Source organism: Ambystoma mexicanum, unplaced genomic scaffold, assembly GCF_040938575.1.
Source record: "Ambystoma mexicanum isolate Mex_15411 unplaced genomic scaffold, UKY_AmexF1_1 Mex_scaf34, whole genome shotgun sequence".
NCBI classification, from domain to species: Eukaryota; Metazoa; Chordata; class Amphibia; order Caudata; family Ambystomatidae; genus Ambystoma; species Ambystoma mexicanum.
In genome coordinates this window covers 2,314,249-2,333,997 of record NW_027182449.1, presented here as the reverse complement: position 1 = coordinate 2,333,997, position 19,749 = coordinate 2,314,249, and the positions used below count along the sequence as shown (strand labels likewise).

Sequence of the window (19,749 nt, the reverse complement as noted above, 5' to 3'; positions counted from 1 at the left end):
CGGCAGCGGCGGCCGGGAGCCAGTTTCACCCCTGCCCCCAAAACCCCAGGAGCTGGCTGGGCCTTCCTTAGGTTGGAGGGCCTGGGCGCGAAAGCAGAGCCCGGGCAGGGCAGGCTGGCTTCAAGAACTACCGGGGCACCTGATATCATGGGGCGCACAAGTCTGGGGTTAGGCACCTGTGCACTTCACCCCTCCAGTGAATGCTGGCCCTCTTGACCGCAGCAACATTCAGGGGCCCAACCTACACATGACACACATGACTTTCACATTTTTTTATTTCACCAATCCATCAGGCCTGTGGACCCCTGAACGGCCCAGGGCTGGCCCTCTTGACTGCAGCAAAATAAACTCTGCTGCACGAGCTTGGGCCCTGTGTGCAAACAACCTGACTCGCACACTAAACTCTTTCTTTCTTTCACCAATAAATCAGGGGAAAGCGCGAACGCAGTCCCCCACTACCAGAAATAATACAGTCGAGAATCCCGCATTTGGGGACATCGCAGGGGTCAGCAAATCCGATGTGCAATGGATGAGCCTCACCCTGGGAGCTCTGCCTTGCTGATCACAGATGCTCCCCTGCCAGGTAAGTATGAGTTGCGAGCCAGAGGGCAGGGCTTGGGCCTGTTCTGGAAGCCCCGCTAAGCGAGGGTGAGAAGGCCGGCCCTGACCCAGCCCCAGCCCTCCCGGAAGCCCTGAGCGTCTGCGGAGCTGCCTGTCCCACGTGCAGGGGGAAGCTCCGGCAGGCAGAGCCCAGCAGAAGAGGCACATTGTGGCACAGTTCATGTCTCCCACCAGGCCCTGCTCGGCCTGAGATTTGCATAAATTCGGACCTGGCTGCCAGCCAGCAGGCCCAGTCGGAAAGCGAGCAGGCCTGGCGCAGTGGGCCCACTGGCCCGTCGGCCCCAGGCGGGTCCATGGCCCTCCTGAGCCGACAGGTCACCCCGCTTAACAAGAGCGTCTCGGGTGGGGTGCCCCCCGCCAGGACACGGCAAGGCCCGATCGTGCCCGATCGGTGCTCGGACGGGGCGGGCGGCAGCGGCGGCCGGGAGCCAGTTTCACCCCTGCCCCCAAAACCCCAGGAGCTGGCTGGGCCTTCCTTAGGTTGGAGGGCCTGGGCGCGAAAGCAGAGCCCGGGCAGGGCAGGCTGGCTTCAAGAACTACCGGGGCACCTGATATCATGGGGCGCACAAGTCTGGGGTTAGGCACCTGTGCACTTCACCCCTCCAGTGAATGCTGGCCCTCTTGACCGCAGCAACATTCAGGGGCCCAACCTACACATGACACACATGACTTTCACATTTTTTTATTTCACCAATCCATCAGGCCTGTGGACCCCTGAACGGCCCAGGGCTGGCCCTCTTGACTGCAGCAAAATAAACTCTGCTGCACGAGCTTGGGCCCTGTGTGCAAACAACCTGACTCGCACACTAAACTCTTTCTTTCTTTCACCAATAAATCAGGGGAAAGCGCGAACGCAGTCCCCCACTACCAGAAATAATGCAGTCGAGAATCCCGCATTTGGGGACATCGCAGGGGTCAGCAAATCCGATGTGCAATGGAGGAGTCTCACCCTGGGAGCTCTGCCTTGCTGATCACAGATGCTCCCCTGCCAGGTAAGTATGAGTTGCGAGCCAGAGGGCAGGGCTTGGGCCTGTTCTGGAAGCCCCGCTAAGCGAGGGTGAGAAGGCCGGCCCTGACCCAGCCCCAGCCCTCCTGGAAGCCCTGAGCGTCTGCGGAGCTGCCTGTCCCACGTGCAGGGGGAAGCTCCGGCAGGCAGAGCCCAGCAGAAGAGGCACATTGTGGCACAGTTCATGTCTCCCACCAGGCCCTGCTCGGCCTGAGATTTGCATAAATTCGGACCTGGCTGCCAGCCAGCAGGCCCAGTCGGAAAGCGAGCAGGCCTGGCGCAGTGGGCCCACTGGCCCGTCGGCCCCAGGCGGGTCCATGGCCCTCCTGAGCCGACAGGTCACCCCGCTTAACAAGAGCGTCTCGGGTGGGGTGCCCCCCGCCAGGACACGGCAAGGCCCGATCGTGCCCGATCGGTGCTCGGACGGGGCGGGCGGCAGCGGCGGCCGGGAGCCAGTTTCACCCCTGCCCCCAAAACCCCAGGAGCTGGCTGGGCCTTCCTTAGGTTGGAGGGCCTGGGCGCGAAAGCAGAGCCCGGGCAGGGCAGGCTGGCTTCAAGAACTACCGGGGCACCTGATATCATGGGGCGCACAAGTCTGGGGTTAGGCACCTGTGCACTTCACCCCTCCAGTGAATGCTGGCCCTCTTGACCGCAGCAACATTCAGGGGCCCAACCTACACATGACACACATGACTTTCACATTTTTTTATTTCACCAATCCATCAGGCCTGTGGACCCCTGAACGGCCCAGGGCTGGCCCTCTTGACTGCAGCAAAATAAACTCTGCTGCACGAGCTTGGGCCCTGTGTGCAAACAACCTGACTCGCACACTAAACTCTTTCTTTCTTTCACCAATAAATCAGGGGAAAGCGCGAACGCAGTCCCCCACTACCAGAAATAATGCAGTCGAGAATCCCGCATTTGGGGACATCGCAGGGGTCAGCAAATCCGATGTGCAATGGAGGAGTCTCACCCTGGGAGCTCTGCCTTGCTGATCACAGATGCTCCCCTGCCAGGTAAGTATGAGTTGCGAGCCAGAGGGCAGGGCTTGGGCCTGTTCTGGAAGCCCCGCTAAGCGAGGGTGAGAAGGCCGGCCCTGACCCAGCCCCAGCCCTCCTGGAAGCCCTGAGCGTCTGCGGAGCTGCCTGTCCCACGTGCAGGGGGAAGCTCCGGCAGGCAGAGCCCAGCAGAAGAGGCACATTGTGGCACAGTTCATGTCTCCCACCAGGCCCTGCTCGGCCTGAGATTTGCATAAATTCGGACCTGGCTGCCAGCCAGCAGGCCCAGTCGGAAAGCGAGCAGGCCTGGCGCAGTGGGCCCACTGGCCCGTCGGCCCCAGGCGGGTCCATGGCCCTCCTGAGCCGACAGGTCACCCCGCTTAACAAGAGCGTCTCGGGTGGGGTGCCCCCCGCCAGGACACGGCAAGGCCCGATCGTGCCCGATCGGTGCTCGGACGGGGCGGGCGGCAGCGGCGGCCGGGAGCCAGTTTCACCCCTGCCCCCAAAACCCCAGGAGCTGGCTGGGCCTTCCTTAGGTTGGAGGGCCTGGGCGCGAAAGCAGAGCCCGGGCAGGGCAGGCTGGCTTCAAGAACTACCGGGGCACCTGATATCATGGGGCGCACAAGTCTGGGGTTAGGCACCTGTGCACTTCACCCCTCCAGTGAATGCTGGCCCTCTTGACCGCAGCAACATTCAGGGGCCCAACCTACACATGACACACATGACTTTCACATTTTTTTATTTCACCAATCCATCAGGCCTGTGGACCCCTGAACGGCCCAGGGCTGGCCCTCTTGACTGCAGCAAAATAAACTCTGCTGCACGAGCTTGGGCCCTGTGTGCAAACAACCTGACTCGCACACTAAACTCTTTCTTTCTTTCACCAATAAATCAGGGGAAAGCGCGAACGCAGTCCCCCACTACCAGAAATAATACAGTCGAGAATCCCGCATTTGGGGACATCGCAGGGGTCAGCAAATCCGATGTGCAATGGATGAGCCTCACCCTGGGAGCTCTGCCTTGCTGATCACAGATGCTCCCCTGCCAGGTAAGTATGAGTTGCGAGCCAGAGGGCAGGGCTTGGGCCTGTTCTGGAAGCCCCGCTAAGCGAGGGTGAGAAGGCCGGCCCTGACCCAGCCCCAGCCCTCCCGGAAGCCCTGAGCGTCTGCGGAGCTGCCTGTCCCACGTGCAGGGGGAAGCTCCGGCAGGCAGAGCCCAGCAGAAGAGGCACATTGTGGCACAGTTCATGTCTCCCACCAGGCCCTGCTCGGCCTGAGATTTGCATAAATTCGGACCTGGCTGCCAGCCAGCAGGCCCAGTCGGAAAGCGAGCAGGCCTGGCGCAGTGGGCCCACTGGCCCGTCGGCCCCAGGCGGGTCCATGGCCCTCCTGAGCCGACAGGTCACCCCGCTTAACAAGAGCGTCTCGGGTGGGGTGCCCCCCGCCAGGACACGGCAAGGCCCGATCGTGCCCGATCGGTGCTCGGACGGGGCGGGCGGCAGCGGCGGCCGGGAGCCAGTTTCACCCCTGCCCCCAAAACCCCAGGAGCTGGCTGGGCCTTCCTTAGGTTGGAGGGCCTGGGCGCGAAAGCAGAGCCCGGGCAGGGCAGGCTGGCTTCAAGAACTACCGGGGCACCTGATATCATGGGGCGCACAAGTCTGGGGTTAGGCACCTGTGCACTTCACCCCTCCAGTGAATGCTGGCCCTCTTGACCGCAGCAACATTCAGGGGCCCAACCTACACATGACACACATGACTTTCACATTTTTTTATTTCACCAATCCATCAGGCCTGTGGACCCCTGAACGGCCCAGGGCTGGCCCTCTTGACTGCAGCAAAATAAACTCTGCTGCACGAGCTTGGGCCCTGTGTGCAAACAACCTGACTCTGCACACTAAACTCTTTCTTTCTTTCACCAATAAATCAGGGGAAAGCGCGAACGCAGTCCCCCACTACCAGAAATAATGCAGTCGAGAATCCCGCATTTGGGGACATCGCAGGGGTCAGCAAATCCGATGTGCAATGGATGAGCCTCACCCTGGGAGCTCTGCCTTGCTGATCACAGATGCTCCCCTGCCAGGTAAGTATGAGTTGCGAGCCAGAGGGCAGGGCTTGGGCCTGTTCTGGAAGCCCCGCTAAGCGAGGGTGAGAAGGCCGGCCCTGACCCAGCCCCAGCCCTCCCGGAAGCCCTGAGCGTCTGCGGAGCTGCCTGTCCCACGTGCAGGGGGAAGCTCCGGCAGGCAGAGCCCAGCAGAAGAGGCACATTGTGGCACAGTTCATGTCTCCCACCAGGCCCTGCTCGGCCTGAGATTTGCATAAATTCGGACCTGGCTGCCAGCCAGCAGGCCCAGTCGGAAAGCGAGCAGGCCTGGCGCAGTGGGCCCACTGGCCCGTCGGCCCCAGGCGGGTCCATGGCCCTCCTGAGCCGACAGGTCACCCCGCTTAACAAGAGCGTCTCGGGTGGGGTGCCCCCCGCCAGGACACGGCAAGGCCGTGAAGGCAAGGCCCGATCGGTGCTCGGACGGGGCGGGCGGCAGCGGCGGCCGGGAGCCAGTCTCACCCCTGCCCCCAAAACCCCAGGAGCTGGCCGGGCCTTCCTTAGGTTGGAGGGCCTGGGCGCGAAAGCAGAGCCCGGGCAGGGCAGGCTGGCTTCAAGAACTACCGGGGCACCTGATATCATGGGGCGCACAAGTCTGGGGTTAGGCACCTGTGCACTTCACCCCTCCAGTGAATGCTGGCCCTCTTGACCGCAGCAACATTCAGGGGCCCAACCTACACATGACACACATGACTTTCACATTTTTTTATTTCACCAATCCATCAGGCCTGTGGACCCCTGAACGGCCCAGGGCTGGCCCTCTTGACTGCAGCAAAATAAACTCTGCTGCACGAGCTTGGGCCCTGTGAGCAAACAACCTGACTCGCACACTAAACTCTTTCTTTCTTTCACCAATAAATCAGGGGAAAGCGCGAACGCAGTCCCCCACTACCAGAAATAATGCAGTCGAGAATCCCGCATTTGGGGACATCGCAGGGGTCAGCAAATCCGATGTGCAATGGATGAGCCTCACCCTGGGAGCTCTGCCTTGCTGATCACAGATGCTCCCCTGCCAGGTAAGTATGAGTTGCGAGCCAGAGGGCAGGGCTTGGGCCTGTTCTGGAAGCCCCGCTAAGCGAGGGTGAGAAGGCCGGCCCTGACCCAGCCCCAGCCCTCCCGGAAGCCCTGAGCGTCTGCGGAGCTGCCTGTCCCACGTGCAGGGGGAAGCTCCGGCAGGCAGAGCCCAGCAGAAGAGGCACATTGTGGCACAGTTCATGTCTCCCACCAGGCCCTGCTCGGCCTGAGATTTGCATAAATTCGGACCTGGCTGCCAGCCAGCAGGCCCAGTCGGAAAGCGAGCAGGCCTGGCGCAGTGGGCCCACTGGCCCGTCGGCCCCAGGCGGGTCCATGGCCCTCCTGAGCCGACAGGTCACCCCGCTTAACAAGAGCGTCTCGGGTGGGGTGCCCCCCGCCAGGACACGGCAAGGCCCGATCGTGCCCGATCGGTGCTCGGACGGGGCGGGCGGCAGCGGCGGCCGGGAGCCAGTTTCACCCCTGCCCCCAAAACCCCAGGAGCTGGCTGGGCCTTCCTTAGGTTGGAGGGCCTGGGCGCGAAAGCAGAGCCCGGGCAGGGCAGGCTGGCTTCAAGAACTACCGGGGCACCTGATATCATGGGGCGCACAAGTCTGGGGTTAGGCACCTGTGCACTTCACCCCTCCAGTGAATGCTGGCCCTCTTGACCGCAGCAACATTCAGGGGCCCAACCTACACATGACACACATGACTTTCACATTTTTTTATTTCACCAATCCATCAGGCCTGTGGACCCCTGAACGGCCCAGGGCTGGCCCTCTTGACTGCAGCAAAATAAACTCTGCTGCACGAGCTTGGGCCCTGTGTGCAAACAACCTGACTCGCACACTAAACTCTTTCTTTCTTTCACCAATAAATCAGGGGAAAGCGCGAACGCAGTCCCCCACTACCAGAAATAATGCAGTCGAGAATCCCGCATTTGGGGACATCGCAGGGGTCAGCAAATCCGATGTGCAATGGATGAGCCTCACCCTGGGAGCTCTGCCTTGCTGATCACAGATGCTCCCCTGCCAGGTAAGTATGAGTTGCGAGCCAGAGGGCAGGGCTTGGGCCTGTTCTGGAAGCCCCGCTAAGCGAGGGTGAGAAGGCCGGCCCTGACCCAGCCCCAGCCCTCCCGGAAGCCCTGAGCGTCTGCGGAGCTGCCTGTCCCACGTGCAGGGGGAAGCTCCGGCAGGCAGAGCCCAGCAGAAGAGGCACATTGTGGCACAGTTCATGTCTCCCACCAGGCCCTGCTCGGCCTGAGATTTGCATAAATTCGGACCTGGCTGCCAGCCAGCAGGCCCAGTCGGAAAGCGAGCAGGCCTGGCGCAGTGGGCCCACTGGCCCGTCGGCCCCAGGCGGGTCCATGGCCCTCCTGAGCCGACAGGTCACCCCGCTTAACAAGAGCGTCTCGGGTGGGGTGCCCCCCGCCAGGACACGGCAAGGCCCGATCGTGCCCGATCGGTGCTCGGACGGGGCGGGCGGCAGCGGCGGCCGGGAGCCAGTTTCACCCCTGCCCCAAAACCCCAGGAGCTGGCTGGGCCTTCCTTAGGTTGGAGGGCCTGGGCGCGAAAGCAGAGCCCGGGCAGGGCAGGCTGGCTTCAAGAACTACCGGGGCACCTGATATCATGGGGCGCACAAGTCTGGGGTTAGGCACCTGTGCACTTCACCCCTCCAGTGAATGCTGGCCCTCTTGACCGCAGCAACATTCAGGGGCCCAACCTACACATGACACACATGACTTTCACATTTTTTTATTTCACCAATCCATCAGGCCTGTGGACCCCTGAACGGCCCAGGGCTGGCCCTCTTGACTGCAGCAAAATAAACTCTGCTGCACGAGCTTGGGCCCTGTGTGCAAACAACCTGACTCGCACACTAAACTCTTTCTTTCTTTCACCAATAAATCAGGGGAAAGCGCGAACGCAGTCCCCCACTACCAGAAATAATACAGTCGAGAATCCCGCATTTGGGGACATCGCAGGGGTCAGCAAATCCGATGTGCAATGGATGAGCCTCACCCTGGGAGCTCTGCCTTGCTGATCACAGATGCTCCCCTGCCAGGTAAGTATGAGTTGCGAGCCAGAGGGCAGGGCTTGGGCCTGTTCTGGAAGCCCCGCTAAGCGAGGGGGAGAAGGCCGGCCCTGACCCAGCCCCAGCCCTCCCGGAAGCCCTGAGCGTCTGCGGAGCTGCCTGTCCCACGTGCAGGGGGAAGCTCCGGCAGGCAGAGCCCAGCAGAAGAGGCACATTGTGGCACAGTTCATGTCTCCCACCAGGCCCTGCTCGGCCTGAGATTTGCATAAATTCGGACCTGGCTGCCAGCCAGCAGGCCCAGTCGGAAAGCGAGCAGGCCTGGCGCAGTGGGCCCACTGGCCCGTCGGCCCCAGGCGGGTCCATGGCCCTCCTGAGCCGACAGGTCACCCCGCTTAACAAGAGCGTCTCGGGTGGGGTGCCCCCCGCCAGGACACGGCAAGGCCCGATCGTGCCCGATCGGTGCTCGGACGGGGCGGGCGGCAGCGGCGGCCGGGAGCCAGTTTCACCCCTGCCCCCAAAACCCCAGGAGCTGGCTGGGCCTTCCTTAGGTTGGAGGGCCTGGGCGCGAAAGCAGAGCCCGGGCAGGGCAGGCTGGCTTCAAGAACTACCGGGGCACCTGATATCATGGGGCGCACAAGTCTGGGGTTAGGCACCTGTGCACTTCACCCCTCCAGTGAATGCTGGCCCTCTTGACCGCAGCAACATTCAGGGGCCCAACCTACACATGACACACATGACTTTCACATTTTTTTATTTCACCAATCCATCAGGCCTGTGGACCCCTGAACGGCCCAGGGCTGGCCCTCTTGACTGCAGCAAAATAAACTCTGCTGCACGAGCTTGGGCCCTGTGTGCAAACAACCTGACTCGCACACTAAACTCTTTCTTTCTTTCACCAATAAATCAGGGGAAAGCGCGAACGCAGTCCCCCACTACCAGAAATAATGCAGTCGAGAATCCCGCATTTGGGGACATCGCAGGGGTCAGCAAATCCGATGTGCAATGGAGGAGTCTCACCCTGGGAGCTCTGCCTTGCTGATCACAGATGCTCCCCTGCCAGGTAAGTATGAGTTGCGAGCCAGAGGGCAGGGCTTGGGCCTGTTCTGGAAGCCCCGCTAAGCGAGGGTGAGAAGGCCGGCCCTGACCCAGCCCCAGCCCTCCCGGAAGCCCTGAGCGTCTGCGGAGCTGCCTGTCCCACGTGCAGGGGGAAGCTCCGGCAGGCAGAGCCCAGCAGAAGAGGCACATTGTGGCACAGTTCATGTCTCCCACCAGGCCCTGCTCGGCCTGAGATTTGCATAAATTCGGACCTGGCTGCCAGCCAGCAGGCCCAGTCGGAAAGCGAGCAGGCCTGGCGCAGTGGGCCCACTGGCCCGTCGGCCCCAGGCGGGTCCATGGCCCTCCTGAGCCGACAGGTCACCCCGCTTAACAAGAGCGTCTCGGGTGGGGTGCCCCCCGCCAGGACACGGCAAGGCCCGATCGTGCCCGATCGGTGCTCGGACGGGGCGGGCGGCAGCGGCGGCCGGGAGCCAGTTTCACCCCTGCCCCCAAAACCCCAGGAGCTGGCTGGGCCTTCCTTAGGTTGGAGGGCCTGGGCGCGAAAGCAGAGCCCGGGCAGGGCAGGCTGGCTTCAAGAACTACCGGGGCACCTGATATCATGGGGCGCACAAGTCTGGGGTTAGGCACCTGTGCACTTCACCCCTCCAGTGAATGCTGGCCCTCTTGACCGCAGCAACATTCAGGGGCCCAACCTACACATGACACACATGACTTTCACATTTTTTTATTTCACCAATCCATCAGGCCTGTGGACCCCTGAACGGCCCAGGGCTGGCCCTCTTGACTGCAGCAAAATAAACTCTGCTGCACGAGCTTGGGCCCTGTGTGCAAACAACCTGACTCGCACACTAAACTCTTTCTTTCTTTCACCAATAAATCAGGGGAAAGCGCGAACGCAGTCCCCCACTACCAGAAATAATACAGTCGAGAATCCCGCATTTGGGGACATCGCAGGGGTCAGCAAATCCGATGTGCAATGGATGAGCCTCACCCTGGGAGCTCTGCCTTGCTGATCACAGATGCTCCCCTGCCAGGTAAGTATGAGTTGCGAGCCAGAGGGCAGGGCTTGGGCCTGTTCTGGAAGCCCCGCTAAGCGAGGGTGAGAAGGCCGGCCCTGACCCAGCCCCAGCCCTCCCGGAAGCCCTGAGCGTCTGCGGAGCTGCCTGTCCCACGTGCAGGGGGAAGCTCCGGCAGGCAGAGCCCAGCAGAAGAGGCACATTGTGGCACAGTTCATGTCTCCCACCAGGCCCTGCTCGGCCTGAGATTTGCATAAATTCGGACCTGGCTGCCAGCCAGCAGGCCCAGTCGGAAAGCGAGCAGGCCTGGCGCAGTGGGCCCACTGGCCCGTCGGCCCCAGGCGGGTCCATGGCCCTCCTGAGCCGACAGGTCACCCCGCTTAACAAGAGCGTCTCGGGTGGGGTGCCCCCCGCCAGGACACGGCAAGGCCCGATCGTGCCCGATCGGTGCTCGGACGGGGCGGGCGGCAGCGGCGGCCGGGAGCCAGTTTCACCCCTGCCCCCAAAACCCCAGGAGCTGGCTGGGCCTTCCTTAGGTTGGAGGGCCTGGGCGCGAAAGCAGAGCCCGGGCAGGGCAGGCTGGCTTCAAGAACTACCGGGGCACCTGATATCATGGGGCGCACAAGTCTGGGGTTAGGCACCTGTGCACTTCACCCCTCCAGTGAATGCTGGCCCTCTTGACCGCAGCAACATTCAGGGGCCCAACCTACACATGACACACATGACTTTCACATTTTTTTATTTCACCAATCCATCAGGCCTGTGGACCCCTGAACGGCCCAGGGCTGGCCCTCTTGACTGCAGCAAAATAAACTCTGCTGCACGAGCTTGGGCCCTGTGTGCAAACAACCTGACTCTGCACACTAAACTCTTTCTTTCTTTCACCAATAAATCAGGGGAAAGCGCGAACGCAGTCCCCCACTACCAGAAATAATGCAGTCGAGAATCCCGCATTTGGGGACATCGCAGGGGTCAGCAAATCCGATGTGCAATGGATGAGCCTCACCCTGGGAGCTCTGCCTTGCTGATCACAGATGCTCCCCTGCCAGGTAAGTATGAGTTGCGAGCCAGAGGGCAGGGCTTGGGCCTGTTCTGGAAGCCCCGCTAAGCGAGGGTGAGAAGGCCGGCCCTGACCCAGCCCCAGCCCTCCCGGAAGCCCTGAGCGTCTGCGGAGCTGCCTGTCCCACGTGCAGGGGGAAGCTCCGGCAGGCAGAGCCCAGCAGAAGAGGCACATTGTGGCACAGTTCATGTCTCCCACCAGGCCCTGCTCGGCCTGAGATTTGCATAAATTCGGACCTGGCTGCCAGCCAGCAGGCCCAGTCGGAAAGCGAGCAGGCCTGGCGCAGTGGGCCCACTGGCCCGTCGGCCCCAGGCGGGTCCATGGCCCTCCTGAGCCGACAGGTCACCCCGCTTAACAAGAGCGTCTCGGGTGGGGTGCCCCCCGCCAGGACACGGCAAGGCCGTGAAGGCAAGGCCCGATCGTGCCCGATCGGTGCTCGGACGGGGCGGGCGGCAGCGGCGGCCGGGAGCCAGTCTCACCCCTGCCCCCAAAACCCCAGGAGCTGGCTGGGCCTTCCTTAGGTTGGAGGGCCTGGGCGCGAAAGCAGAGCCCGGGCAGGGCAGGCTGGCTTCAAGAACTACCGGGGCACCTGATATCATGGGGCGCACAAGTCTGGGGTTAGGCACCTGTGCACTTCACCCCTCCAGTGAATGCTGGCCCTCTTGACCGCAGCAACATTCAGGGGCCCAACCTACACATGACACACATGACTTTCACATTTTTTTATTTCACCAATCCATCAGGCCTGTGGACCCCTGAACGGCCCAGGGCTGGCCCTCTTGACTGCAGCAAAATAAACTCTGCTGCACGAGCTTGGGCCCTGTGTGCAAACAACCTGACTCGCACACTAAACTCTTTCTTTCTTTCACCAATAAATCAGGGGAAAGCGCGAACGCAGTCCCCCACTACCAGAAATAATGCAGTCGAGAATCCCGCATTTGGGGACATCGCAGGGGTCAGCAAATCCGATGTGCAATGGATGAGCCTCACCCTGGGAGCTCTGCCTTGCTGATCACAGATGCTCCCCTGCCAGGTAAGTATGAGTTGCGAGCCAGAGGGCAGGGCTTGGGCCTGTTCTGGAAGCCCCGCTAAGCGAGGGTGAGAAGGCCGGCCCTGACCCAGCCCCAGCCCTCCCGGAAGCCCTGAGCGTCTGCGGAGCTGCCTGTCCCACGTGCAGGGGGAAGCTCCGGCAGGCAGAGCCCAGCAGAAGAGGCACATTGTGGCACAGTTCATGTCTCCCACCAGGCCCTGCTCAGCCTGAGATTTGCATAAATTCGGACCTGGCTGCCAGCCAGCAGGCCCAGTCGGAAAGCGAGCAGGCCTGGCGCAGTGGGCCCACTGGCCCGTCGGCCCCAGGCGGGTCCATGGCCCTCCTGAGCCGACAGGTCACCCCGCTTAACAAGAGCGTCTCGGGTGGGGTGCCCCCCGCCAGGACACGGCAAGGCCGTGAAGGCAAGGCCCGATCGTGCCCGATCGGTGCTCGGACGGGGCGGGCGGCAGCGGCGGCCGGGAGCCAGTCTCACCCCTGCCCCCAAAACCCCAGGAGCTGGCTGGGCCTTCCTTAGGTTGGAGGGCCTGGGCGCGAAAGCAGAGCCCGGGCAGGGCAGGCTGGCTTCAAGAACTACCGGGGCACCTGATATCATGGGGCGCACAAGTCTGGGGTTAGGCACCTGTGCACTTCACCCCTCCAGTGAATGCTGGCCCTCTTGACCGCAGCAACATTCAGGGGCCCAACCTACACATGACACACATGACTTTCACATTTTTTTATTTCACCAATCCATCAGGCCTGTGGACCCCTGAACGGCCCAGGGCTGGCCCTCTTGACTGCAGCAAAATAAACTCTGCTGCACGAGCTTGGGCCCTGTGTGCAAACAACCTGACTCGCACACTAAACTCTTTCTTTCTTTCACCAATAAATCAGGGGAAAGCGCGAACGCAGTCCCCCACTACCAGAAATAATGCAGTCGAGAATCCCGCATTTGGGGACATCGCAGGGGTCAGCAAATCCGATGTGCAATGGAGGAGTCTCACCCTGGGAGCTCTGCCTTGCTGATCACAGATGCTCCCCTGCCAGGTAAGTATGAGTTGCGAGCCAGAGGGCAGGGCTTGGGCCTGTTCTGGAAGCCCCGCTAAGCGAGGGTGAGAAGGCCGGCCCTGACCCAGCCCCAGCCCTCCCGGAAGCCCTGAGCGTCTGCGGAGCTGCCTGTCCCACGTGCAGGGGGAAGCTCCGGCAGGCAGAGCCCAGCAGAAGAGGCACATTGTGGCACAGTTCATGTCTCCCACCAGGCCCTGCTCGGCCTGAGATTTGCATAAATTCGGACCTGGCTGCCAGCCAGCAGGCCCAGTCGGAAAGCGAGCAGGCCTGGCGCAGTGGGCCCACTGGCCCGTCGGCCCCAGGCGGGTCCATGGCCCTCCTGAGCCGACAGGTCACCCCGCTTAACAAGAGCGTCTCGGGTGGGGTGCCCCCCGCCAGGACACGGCAAGGCCCGATCGTGCCCGATCGGTGCTCGGACGGGGCGGGCGGCAGCGGCGGCCGGGAGCCAGTTTCACCCCTGCCCCAAAACCCCAGGAGCTGGCTGGGCCTTCCTTAGGTTGGAGGGCCTGGGCGCGAAAGCAGAGCCCGGGCAGGGCAGGCTGGCTTCAAGAACTACCGGGGCACCTGATATCATGGGGCGCACAAGTCTGGGGTTAGGCACCTGTGCACTTCACCCCTCCAGTGAATGCTGGCCCTCTTGACCGCAGCAACATTCAGGGGCCCAACCTACACATGACACACATGACTTTCACATTTTTTTATTTCACCAATCCATCAGGCCTGTGGACCCCTGAACGGCCCAGGGCTGGCCCTCTTGACTGCAGCAAAATAAACTCTGCTGCACGAGCTTGGGCCCTGTGTGCAAACAACCTGACTCGCACACTAAACTCTTTCTTTCTTTCACCAATAAATCAGGGGAAAGCGCGAACGCAGTCCCCCACTACCAGAAATAATACAGTCGAGAATCCCGCATTTGGGGACATCGCAGGGGTCAGCAAATCCGATGTGCAATGGATGAGCCTCACCCTGGGAGCTCTGCCTTGCTGATCACAGATGCTCCCCTGCCAGGTAAGTATGAGTTGCGAGCCAGAGGGCAGGGCTTGGGCCTGTTCTGGAAGCCCCGCTAAGCGAGGGGGAGAAGGCCGGCCCTGACCCAGCCCCAGCCCTCCCGGAAGCCCTGAGCGTCTGCGGAGCTGCCTGTCCCACGTGCAGGGGGAAGCTCCGGCAGGCAGAGCCCAGCAGAAGAGGCACATTGTGGCACAGTTCATGTCTCCCACCAGGCCCTGCTCGGCCTGAGATTTGCATAAATTCGGACCTGGCTGCCAGCCAGCAGGCCCAGTCGGAAAGCGAGCAGGCCTGGCGCAGTGGGCCCACTGGCCCGTCGGCCCCAGGCGGGTCCATGGCCCTCCTGAGCCGACAGGTCACCCCGCTTAACAAGAGCGTCTCGGGTGGGGTGCCCCCCGCCAGGACACGGCAAGGCCCGATCGTGCCCGATCGGTGCTCGGACGGGGCGGGCGGCAGCGGCGGCCGGGAGCCAGTTTCACCCCTGCCCCCAAAACCCCAGGAGCTGGCTGGGCCTTCCTTAGGTTGGAGGGCCTGGGCGCGAAAGCAGAGCCCGGGCAGGGCAGGCTGGCTTCAAGAACTACCGGGGCACCTGATATCATGGGGCGCACAAGTCTGGGGTTAGGCACCTGTGCACTTCACCCCTCCAGTGAATGCTGGCCCTCTTGACCGCAGCAACATTCAGGGGCCCAACCTACACATGACACACATGACTTTCACATTTTTTTATTTCACCAATCCATCAGGCCTGTGGACCCCTGAACGGCCCAGGGCTGGCCCTCTTGACTGCAGCAAAATAAACTCTGCTGCACGAGCTTGGGCCCTGTGTGCAAACAACCTGACTCGCACACTAAACTCTTTCTTTCTTTCACCAATAAATCAGGGGAAAGCGCGAACGCAGTCCCCCACTACCAGAAATAATGCAGTCGAGAATCCCGCATTTGGGGACATCGCAGGGGTCAGCAAATCCGATGTGCAATGGAGGAGTCTCACCCTGGGAGCTCTGCCTTGCTGATCACAGATGCTCCCCTGCCAGGTAAGTATGAGTTGCGAGCCAGAGGGCAGGGCTTGGGCCTGTTCTGGAAGCCCCGCTAAGCGAGGGTGAGAAGGCCGGCCCTGACCCAGCCCCAGCCCTCCCGGAAGCCCTGAGCGTCTGCGGAGCTGCCTGTCCCACGTGCAGGGGGAAGCTCCGGCAGGCAGAGCCCAGCAGAAGAGGCACATTGTGGCACAGTTCATGTCTCCCACCAGGCCCTGCTCGGCCTGAGATTTGCATAAATTCGGACCTGGCTGCCAGCCAGCAGGCCCAGTCGGAAAGCGAGCAGGCCTGGCGCAGTGGGCCCACTGGCCCGTCGGCCCCAGGCGGGTCCATGGCCCTCCTGAGCCGACAGGTCACCCCGCTTAACAAGAGCGTCTCGGGTGGGGTGCCCCCCGCCAGGACACGGCAAGGCCCGATCGTGCCCGATCGGTGCTCGGACGGGGCGGGCGGCAGCGGCGGCCGGGAGCCAGTTTCACCCCTGCCCCCAAAACCCCAGGAGCTGGCTGGGCCTTCCTTAGGTTGGAGGGCCTGGGCGCGAAAGCAGAGCCCGGGCAGGGCAGGCTGGCTTCAAGAACTACCGGGGCACCTGATATCATGGGGCGCACAAGTCTGGGGTTAGGCACCTGTGCACTTCACCCCTCCAGTGAATGCTGGCCCTCTTGACCGCAGCAACATTCAGGGGCCCAACCTACACATGACACACATGACTTTCACATTTTTTTATTTCACCAATCCATCAGGCCTGTGGACCCCTGAACGGCCCAGGGCTGGCCCTCTTGACTGCAGCAAAATAAACTCTGCTGCACGAGCTTGGGCCCTGTGTGCAAACAACCTGACTCGCACACTAAACTCTTTCTTTCTTTCACCAATAAATCAGGGGAAAGCGCGAACGCAGTCCCCCACTACCAGAAATAATACAGTCGAGAATCCCGCATTTGGGGACATCGCAGGGGTCAGCAAATCCGATGTGCAATGGATGAGCCTCACCCTGGGAGCTCTGCCTTGCTGATCACAGATGCTCCCCTGCCAGGTAAGTATGAGTTGCGAGCCAGAGGGCAGGGCTTGGGCCTGTTCTGGAAGCCCCGCTAAGCGAGGGTGAGAAGGCCGGCCCTGACCCAGCCCCAGCCCTCCCGGAAGCCCTGAGCGTCTGCGGAGCTGCCTGTCCCACGTGCAGGGGGAAGCTCCGGCAGGCAGAGCCCAGCAGAAGAGGCACATTGTGGCACAGTTCATGTCTCCCACCAGGCCCTGCTCGGCCTGAGATTTGCATAAATTCGGACCTGGCTGCCAGCCAGCAGGCCCAGTCGGAAAGCGAGCAGGCCTGGCGCAGTGGGCCCACTGGCCCGTCGGCCCCAGGCGGGTCCATGGCCCTCCTGAGCCGACAGGTCACCCCGCTTAACAAGAGCGTCTCGGGTGGGGTGCCCCCCGCCAGGACACGGCAAGGCCCGATCGTGCCCGATCGGTGCTCGGACGGGGCGGGCGGCAGCGGCGGCCGGGAGCCAGTTTCACCCCTGCCCCCAAAACCCCAGGAGCTGGCTGGGCCTTCCTTAGGTTGGAGGGCCTGGGCGCGAAAGCAGAGCCCGGGCAGGGCAGGCTGGCTTCAAGAACTACCGGGGCACCTGATATCATGGGGCGCACAAGTCTGGGGTTAGGCACCTGTGCACTTCACCCCTCCAGTGAATGCTGGCCCTCTTGACCGCAGCAACATTCAGGGGCCCAACCTACACATGACACACATGACTTTCACATTTTTTTATTTCACCAATCCATCAGGCCTGTGGACCCCTGAACGGCCCAGGGCTGGCCCTCTTGACTGCAGCAAAATAAACTCTGCTGCACGAGCTTGGGCCCTGTGTGCAAACAACCTGACTCTGCACACTAAACTCTTTCTTTCTTTCACCAATAAATCAGGGGAAAGCGCGAACGCAGTCCCCCACTACCAGAAATAATGCAGTCGAGAATCCCGCATTTGGGGACATCGCAGGGGTCAGCAAATCCGATGTGCAATGGATGAGCCTCACCCTGGGAGCTCTGCCTTGCTGATCACAGATGCTCCCCTGCCAGGTAAGTATGAGTTGCGAGCCAGAGGGCAGGGCTTGGGCCTGTTCTGGAAGCCCCGCTAAGCGAGGGTGAGAAGGCCGGCCCTGACCCAGCCCCAGCCCTCCCGGAAGCCCTGAGCGTCTGCGGAGCTGCCTGTCCCACGTGCAGGGGGAAGCTCCGGCAGGCAGAGCCCAGCAGAAGAGGCACATTGTGGCACAGTTCATGTCTCCCACCAGGCCCTGCTCGGCCTGAGATTTGCATAAATTCGGACCTGGCTGCCAGCCAGCAGGCCCAGTCGGAAAGCGAGCAGGCCTGGCGCAGTGGGCCCACTGGCCCGTCGGCCCCAGGCGGGTCCATGGCCCTCCTGAGCCGACAGGTCACCCCGCTTAACAAGAGCGTCTCGGGTGGGGTGCCCCCCGCCAGGACACGGCAAGGCCCGATCGTGCCCGATCGGTGCTCGGACGGGGCGGGCGGCAGCGGCGGCCGGGAGCCAGTTTCACCCCTGCCCCCAAAACCCCAGGAGCTGGCTGGGCCTTCCTTAGGTTGGAGGGCCTGGGCGCGAAAGCAGAGCCCGGGCAGGGCAGGCTGGCTTCAAGAACTACCGGGGCACCTGATATCATGGGGCGCACAAGTCTGGGGTTAGGCACCTGTGCACTTCACCCCTCCAGTGAATGCTGGCCCTCTTGACCGCAGCAACATTCAGGGGCCCAACCTACACATGACACACATGACTTTCACATTTTTTTATTTCACCAATCCATCAGGCCTGTGGACCCCTGAACGGCCCAGGGCTGGCCCTCTTGACTGCAGCAAAATAAACTCTGCTGCACGAGCTTGGGCCCTGTGTGCAAACAACCTGACTCGCACACTAAACTCTTTCTTTCTTTCACCAATAAATCAGGGGAAAGCGCGAACGCAGTCCCCCACTACCAGAAATAATACAGTCGAGAATCCCGCATTTGGGGACATCGCAGGGGTCAGCAAATCCGATGTGCAATGGATGAGCCTCACCCTGGGAGCTCTGCCTTGCTGATCACAGATGCTCCCCTGCCAGGTAAGTATGAGTTGCGAGCCAGAGGGCAGGGCTTGGGCCTGTTCTGGAAGCCCCGCTAAGCGAGGGTGAGAAGGCCGGCCCTGACCCAGCCCCAGCCCTCCCGGAAGCCCTGAGCGTCTGCGGAGCTGCCTGTCCCACGTGCAGGGGGAAGCTCCGGCAGGCAGAGCCCAGCAGAAGAGGCACATTGTGGCACAGTTCATGTCTCCCACCAGGCCCTGCTCGGCCTGAGATTTGCATAAATTCGGACCTGGCTGCCAGCCAGCAGGCCCAGTCGGAAAGCGAGCAGGCCTGGCGCAGTGGGCCCACTGGCCCGTCGGCCCCAGGCGGGTCCATGGCCCTCCTGAGCCGACAGGTCACCCCGCTTAACAAGAGCGTCTCGGGTGGGGTGCCCCCCGCCAGGACACGGCAAGGCCCGATCGTGCCCGATCGGTGCTCGGACGGGGCGGGCGGCAGCGGCGGCCGGGAGCCAGTTTCACCCCTGCCCCCAAAACCCCAGGAGCTGGCTGGGCCTTCCTTAGGTTGGAGGGCCTGGGCGCGAAAGCAGAGCCCGGGCAGGGCAGGCTGGCTTCAAGAACTACCGGGGCACCTGATATCATGGGGCGCACAAGTCTGGGGTTAGGCACCTGTGCACTTCACCCCTCCAGTGAATGCTGGCCCTCTTGACCGCAGCAACATTCAGGGGCCCAACCTACACATGACACACATGACTTTCACATTTTTTTATTTCACCAATCCATCAGGCCTGTGGACCCCTGAACGGCCCAGGGCTGGCCCTCTTGACTGCAGCAAAATAAACTCTGCTGCACGAGCTTGGGCCCTGTGTGCAAACAACCTGACTCTGCACACTAAACTCTTTCTTTCTTTCACCAATAAATCAGGGGAAAGCGCGAACGCAGTCCCCCACTACCAGAAATAATGCAGTCGAGAATCCCGCATTTGGGGACATCGCAGGGGTCAGCAAATCCGATGTGCAATGGATGAGCCTCACCCTGGGAGCTCTGCCTTGCTGATCACAGATGCTCCCCTGCCAGGTAAGTATGAGTTGCGAGCCAGAGGGCAGGGCTTGGGCCTGTTCTGGAAGCCCCGCTAAGCGAGGGTGAGAAGGCCGGCCCTGACCCAGCCCCAGCCCTCCCGGAAGCCCTGAGCGTCTGCGGAGCTGCCTGTCCCACGTGCAGGGGGAAGCTCCGGCAGGCAGAGCCCAGCAGAAGAGGCACATTGTGGCACAGTTCATGTCTCCCACCAGGCCCTGCTCGGCCTGAGATTTGCATAAATTCGGACCTGGCTGCCAGCCAGCAGGCCCAGTCGGAAAGCGAGCAGGCCTGGCGCAGTGGGCCCACTGGCCCGTCGGCCCCAGGCGGGTCCATGGCCCTCCTGAGCCGACAGGTCACCCCGCTTAACAAGAGCGTCTCGGGTGGGGTGCCCCCCGCCAGGACACGGCAAGGCCGTGAAGGCAAGGCCCGATCGTGCCCGATCGGTGCTCGGACGGGGCGGGCGGCAGCGGCGGCCGGGAGCCAGTCTCACCCCTGCCCCCAAAACCCCAGGAGCTGGCTGGGCCTTCCTTAGGTTGGAGGGCCTGGGCGCGAAAGCAGAGCCCGGGCAGGGCAGGCTGGCTTCAAGAACTAC

General features: G+C 62.1%; 19 non-coding genes across 19 annotated transcripts; all 19 read right to left on the bottom strand.

The window, feature by feature from the left end:
* Nucleotides 1–427: 427 nt before the first annotated feature.
* LOC138558404 (U1 spliceosomal RNA) lies at nt 428–591 on the bottom strand. The gene has a single exon (XR_011298554.1). It is a non-coding gene; the product is annotated as a U1 spliceosomal RNA (small nuclear RNA).
* An 866-nt stretch (nt 592–1,457) lies between these two features.
* LOC138558615 (U1 spliceosomal RNA) lies at nt 1,458–1,621 on the bottom strand. The gene has a single exon (XR_011298758.1). It is a non-coding gene; the product is annotated as a U1 spliceosomal RNA (small nuclear RNA).
* An 866-nt stretch (nt 1,622–2,487) lies between these two features.
* Nucleotides 2,488–2,651, bottom strand: LOC138558614 (U1 spliceosomal RNA). Its single transcript, XR_011298757.1, has one exon. It is a non-coding gene; the product is annotated as a U1 spliceosomal RNA (small nuclear RNA).
* Nucleotides 2,652–3,517: 866 nt separating this feature from the next.
* Nucleotides 3,518–3,681, bottom strand: LOC138558403 (U1 spliceosomal RNA). The gene has a single exon (XR_011298553.1). It is a non-coding gene; the product is annotated as a U1 spliceosomal RNA (small nuclear RNA).
* Nucleotides 3,682–4,548: 867 nt separating this feature from the next.
* On the bottom strand, nt 4,549–4,712 carry LOC138558279 (U1 spliceosomal RNA). Its single transcript, XR_011298431.1, has one exon. It is a non-coding gene; the product is annotated as a U1 spliceosomal RNA (small nuclear RNA).
* Nucleotides 4,713–5,582: 870 nt separating this feature from the next.
* LOC138558278 (U1 spliceosomal RNA) lies at nt 5,583–5,746 on the bottom strand. The gene has a single exon (XR_011298430.1). It is a non-coding gene; the product is annotated as a U1 spliceosomal RNA (small nuclear RNA).
* Nucleotides 5,747–6,612: 866 nt separating this feature from the next.
* Nucleotides 6,613–6,776, bottom strand: LOC138558277 (U1 spliceosomal RNA). The gene has a single exon (XR_011298429.1). It is a non-coding gene; the product is annotated as a U1 spliceosomal RNA (small nuclear RNA).
* An 865-nt stretch (nt 6,777–7,641) lies between these two features.
* On the bottom strand, nt 7,642–7,805 carry LOC138558402 (U1 spliceosomal RNA). The gene has a single exon (XR_011298552.1). It is a non-coding gene; the product is annotated as a U1 spliceosomal RNA (small nuclear RNA).
* An 866-nt stretch (nt 7,806–8,671) lies between these two features.
* On the bottom strand, nt 8,672–8,835 carry LOC138558613 (U1 spliceosomal RNA). Its single transcript, XR_011298756.1, has one exon. It is a non-coding gene; the product is annotated as a U1 spliceosomal RNA (small nuclear RNA).
* Nucleotides 8,836–9,701: 866 nt separating this feature from the next.
* Nucleotides 9,702–9,865, bottom strand: LOC138558401 (U1 spliceosomal RNA). The gene has a single exon (XR_011298551.1). It is a non-coding gene; the product is annotated as a U1 spliceosomal RNA (small nuclear RNA).
* An 867-nt stretch (nt 9,866–10,732) lies between these two features.
* Nucleotides 10,733–10,896, bottom strand: LOC138558276 (U1 spliceosomal RNA). Its single transcript, XR_011298428.1, has one exon. It is a non-coding gene; the product is annotated as a U1 spliceosomal RNA (small nuclear RNA).
* Nucleotides 10,897–11,776: 880 nt separating this feature from the next.
* Nucleotides 11,777–11,940, bottom strand: LOC138558275 (U1 spliceosomal RNA). Its single transcript, XR_011298427.1, has one exon. It is a non-coding gene; the product is annotated as a U1 spliceosomal RNA (small nuclear RNA).
* Nucleotides 11,941–12,820: 880 nt separating this feature from the next.
* Nucleotides 12,821–12,984, bottom strand: LOC138558612 (U1 spliceosomal RNA). The gene has a single exon (XR_011298755.1). It is a non-coding gene; the product is annotated as a U1 spliceosomal RNA (small nuclear RNA).
* Nucleotides 12,985–13,849: 865 nt separating this feature from the next.
* On the bottom strand, nt 13,850–14,013 carry LOC138558400 (U1 spliceosomal RNA). The gene has a single exon (XR_011298550.1). It is a non-coding gene; the product is annotated as a U1 spliceosomal RNA (small nuclear RNA).
* An 866-nt stretch (nt 14,014–14,879) lies between these two features.
* LOC138558611 (U1 spliceosomal RNA) lies at nt 14,880–15,043 on the bottom strand. Its single transcript, XR_011298754.1, has one exon. It is a non-coding gene; the product is annotated as a U1 spliceosomal RNA (small nuclear RNA).
* An 866-nt stretch (nt 15,044–15,909) lies between these two features.
* Nucleotides 15,910–16,073, bottom strand: LOC138558398 (U1 spliceosomal RNA). The gene has a single exon (XR_011298548.1). It is a non-coding gene; the product is annotated as a U1 spliceosomal RNA (small nuclear RNA).
* Nucleotides 16,074–16,940: 867 nt separating this feature from the next.
* Nucleotides 16,941–17,104, bottom strand: LOC138558273 (U1 spliceosomal RNA). The gene has a single exon (XR_011298425.1). It is a non-coding gene; the product is annotated as a U1 spliceosomal RNA (small nuclear RNA).
* Nucleotides 17,105–17,970: 866 nt separating this feature from the next.
* LOC138558397 (U1 spliceosomal RNA) lies at nt 17,971–18,134 on the bottom strand. The gene has a single exon (XR_011298547.1). It is a non-coding gene; the product is annotated as a U1 spliceosomal RNA (small nuclear RNA).
* An 867-nt stretch (nt 18,135–19,001) lies between these two features.
* Nucleotides 19,002–19,165, bottom strand: LOC138558272 (U1 spliceosomal RNA). Its single transcript, XR_011298424.1, has one exon. It is a non-coding gene; the product is annotated as a U1 spliceosomal RNA (small nuclear RNA).
* Between the last annotated feature and the right edge of the window lie 584 nt (nt 19,166–19,749).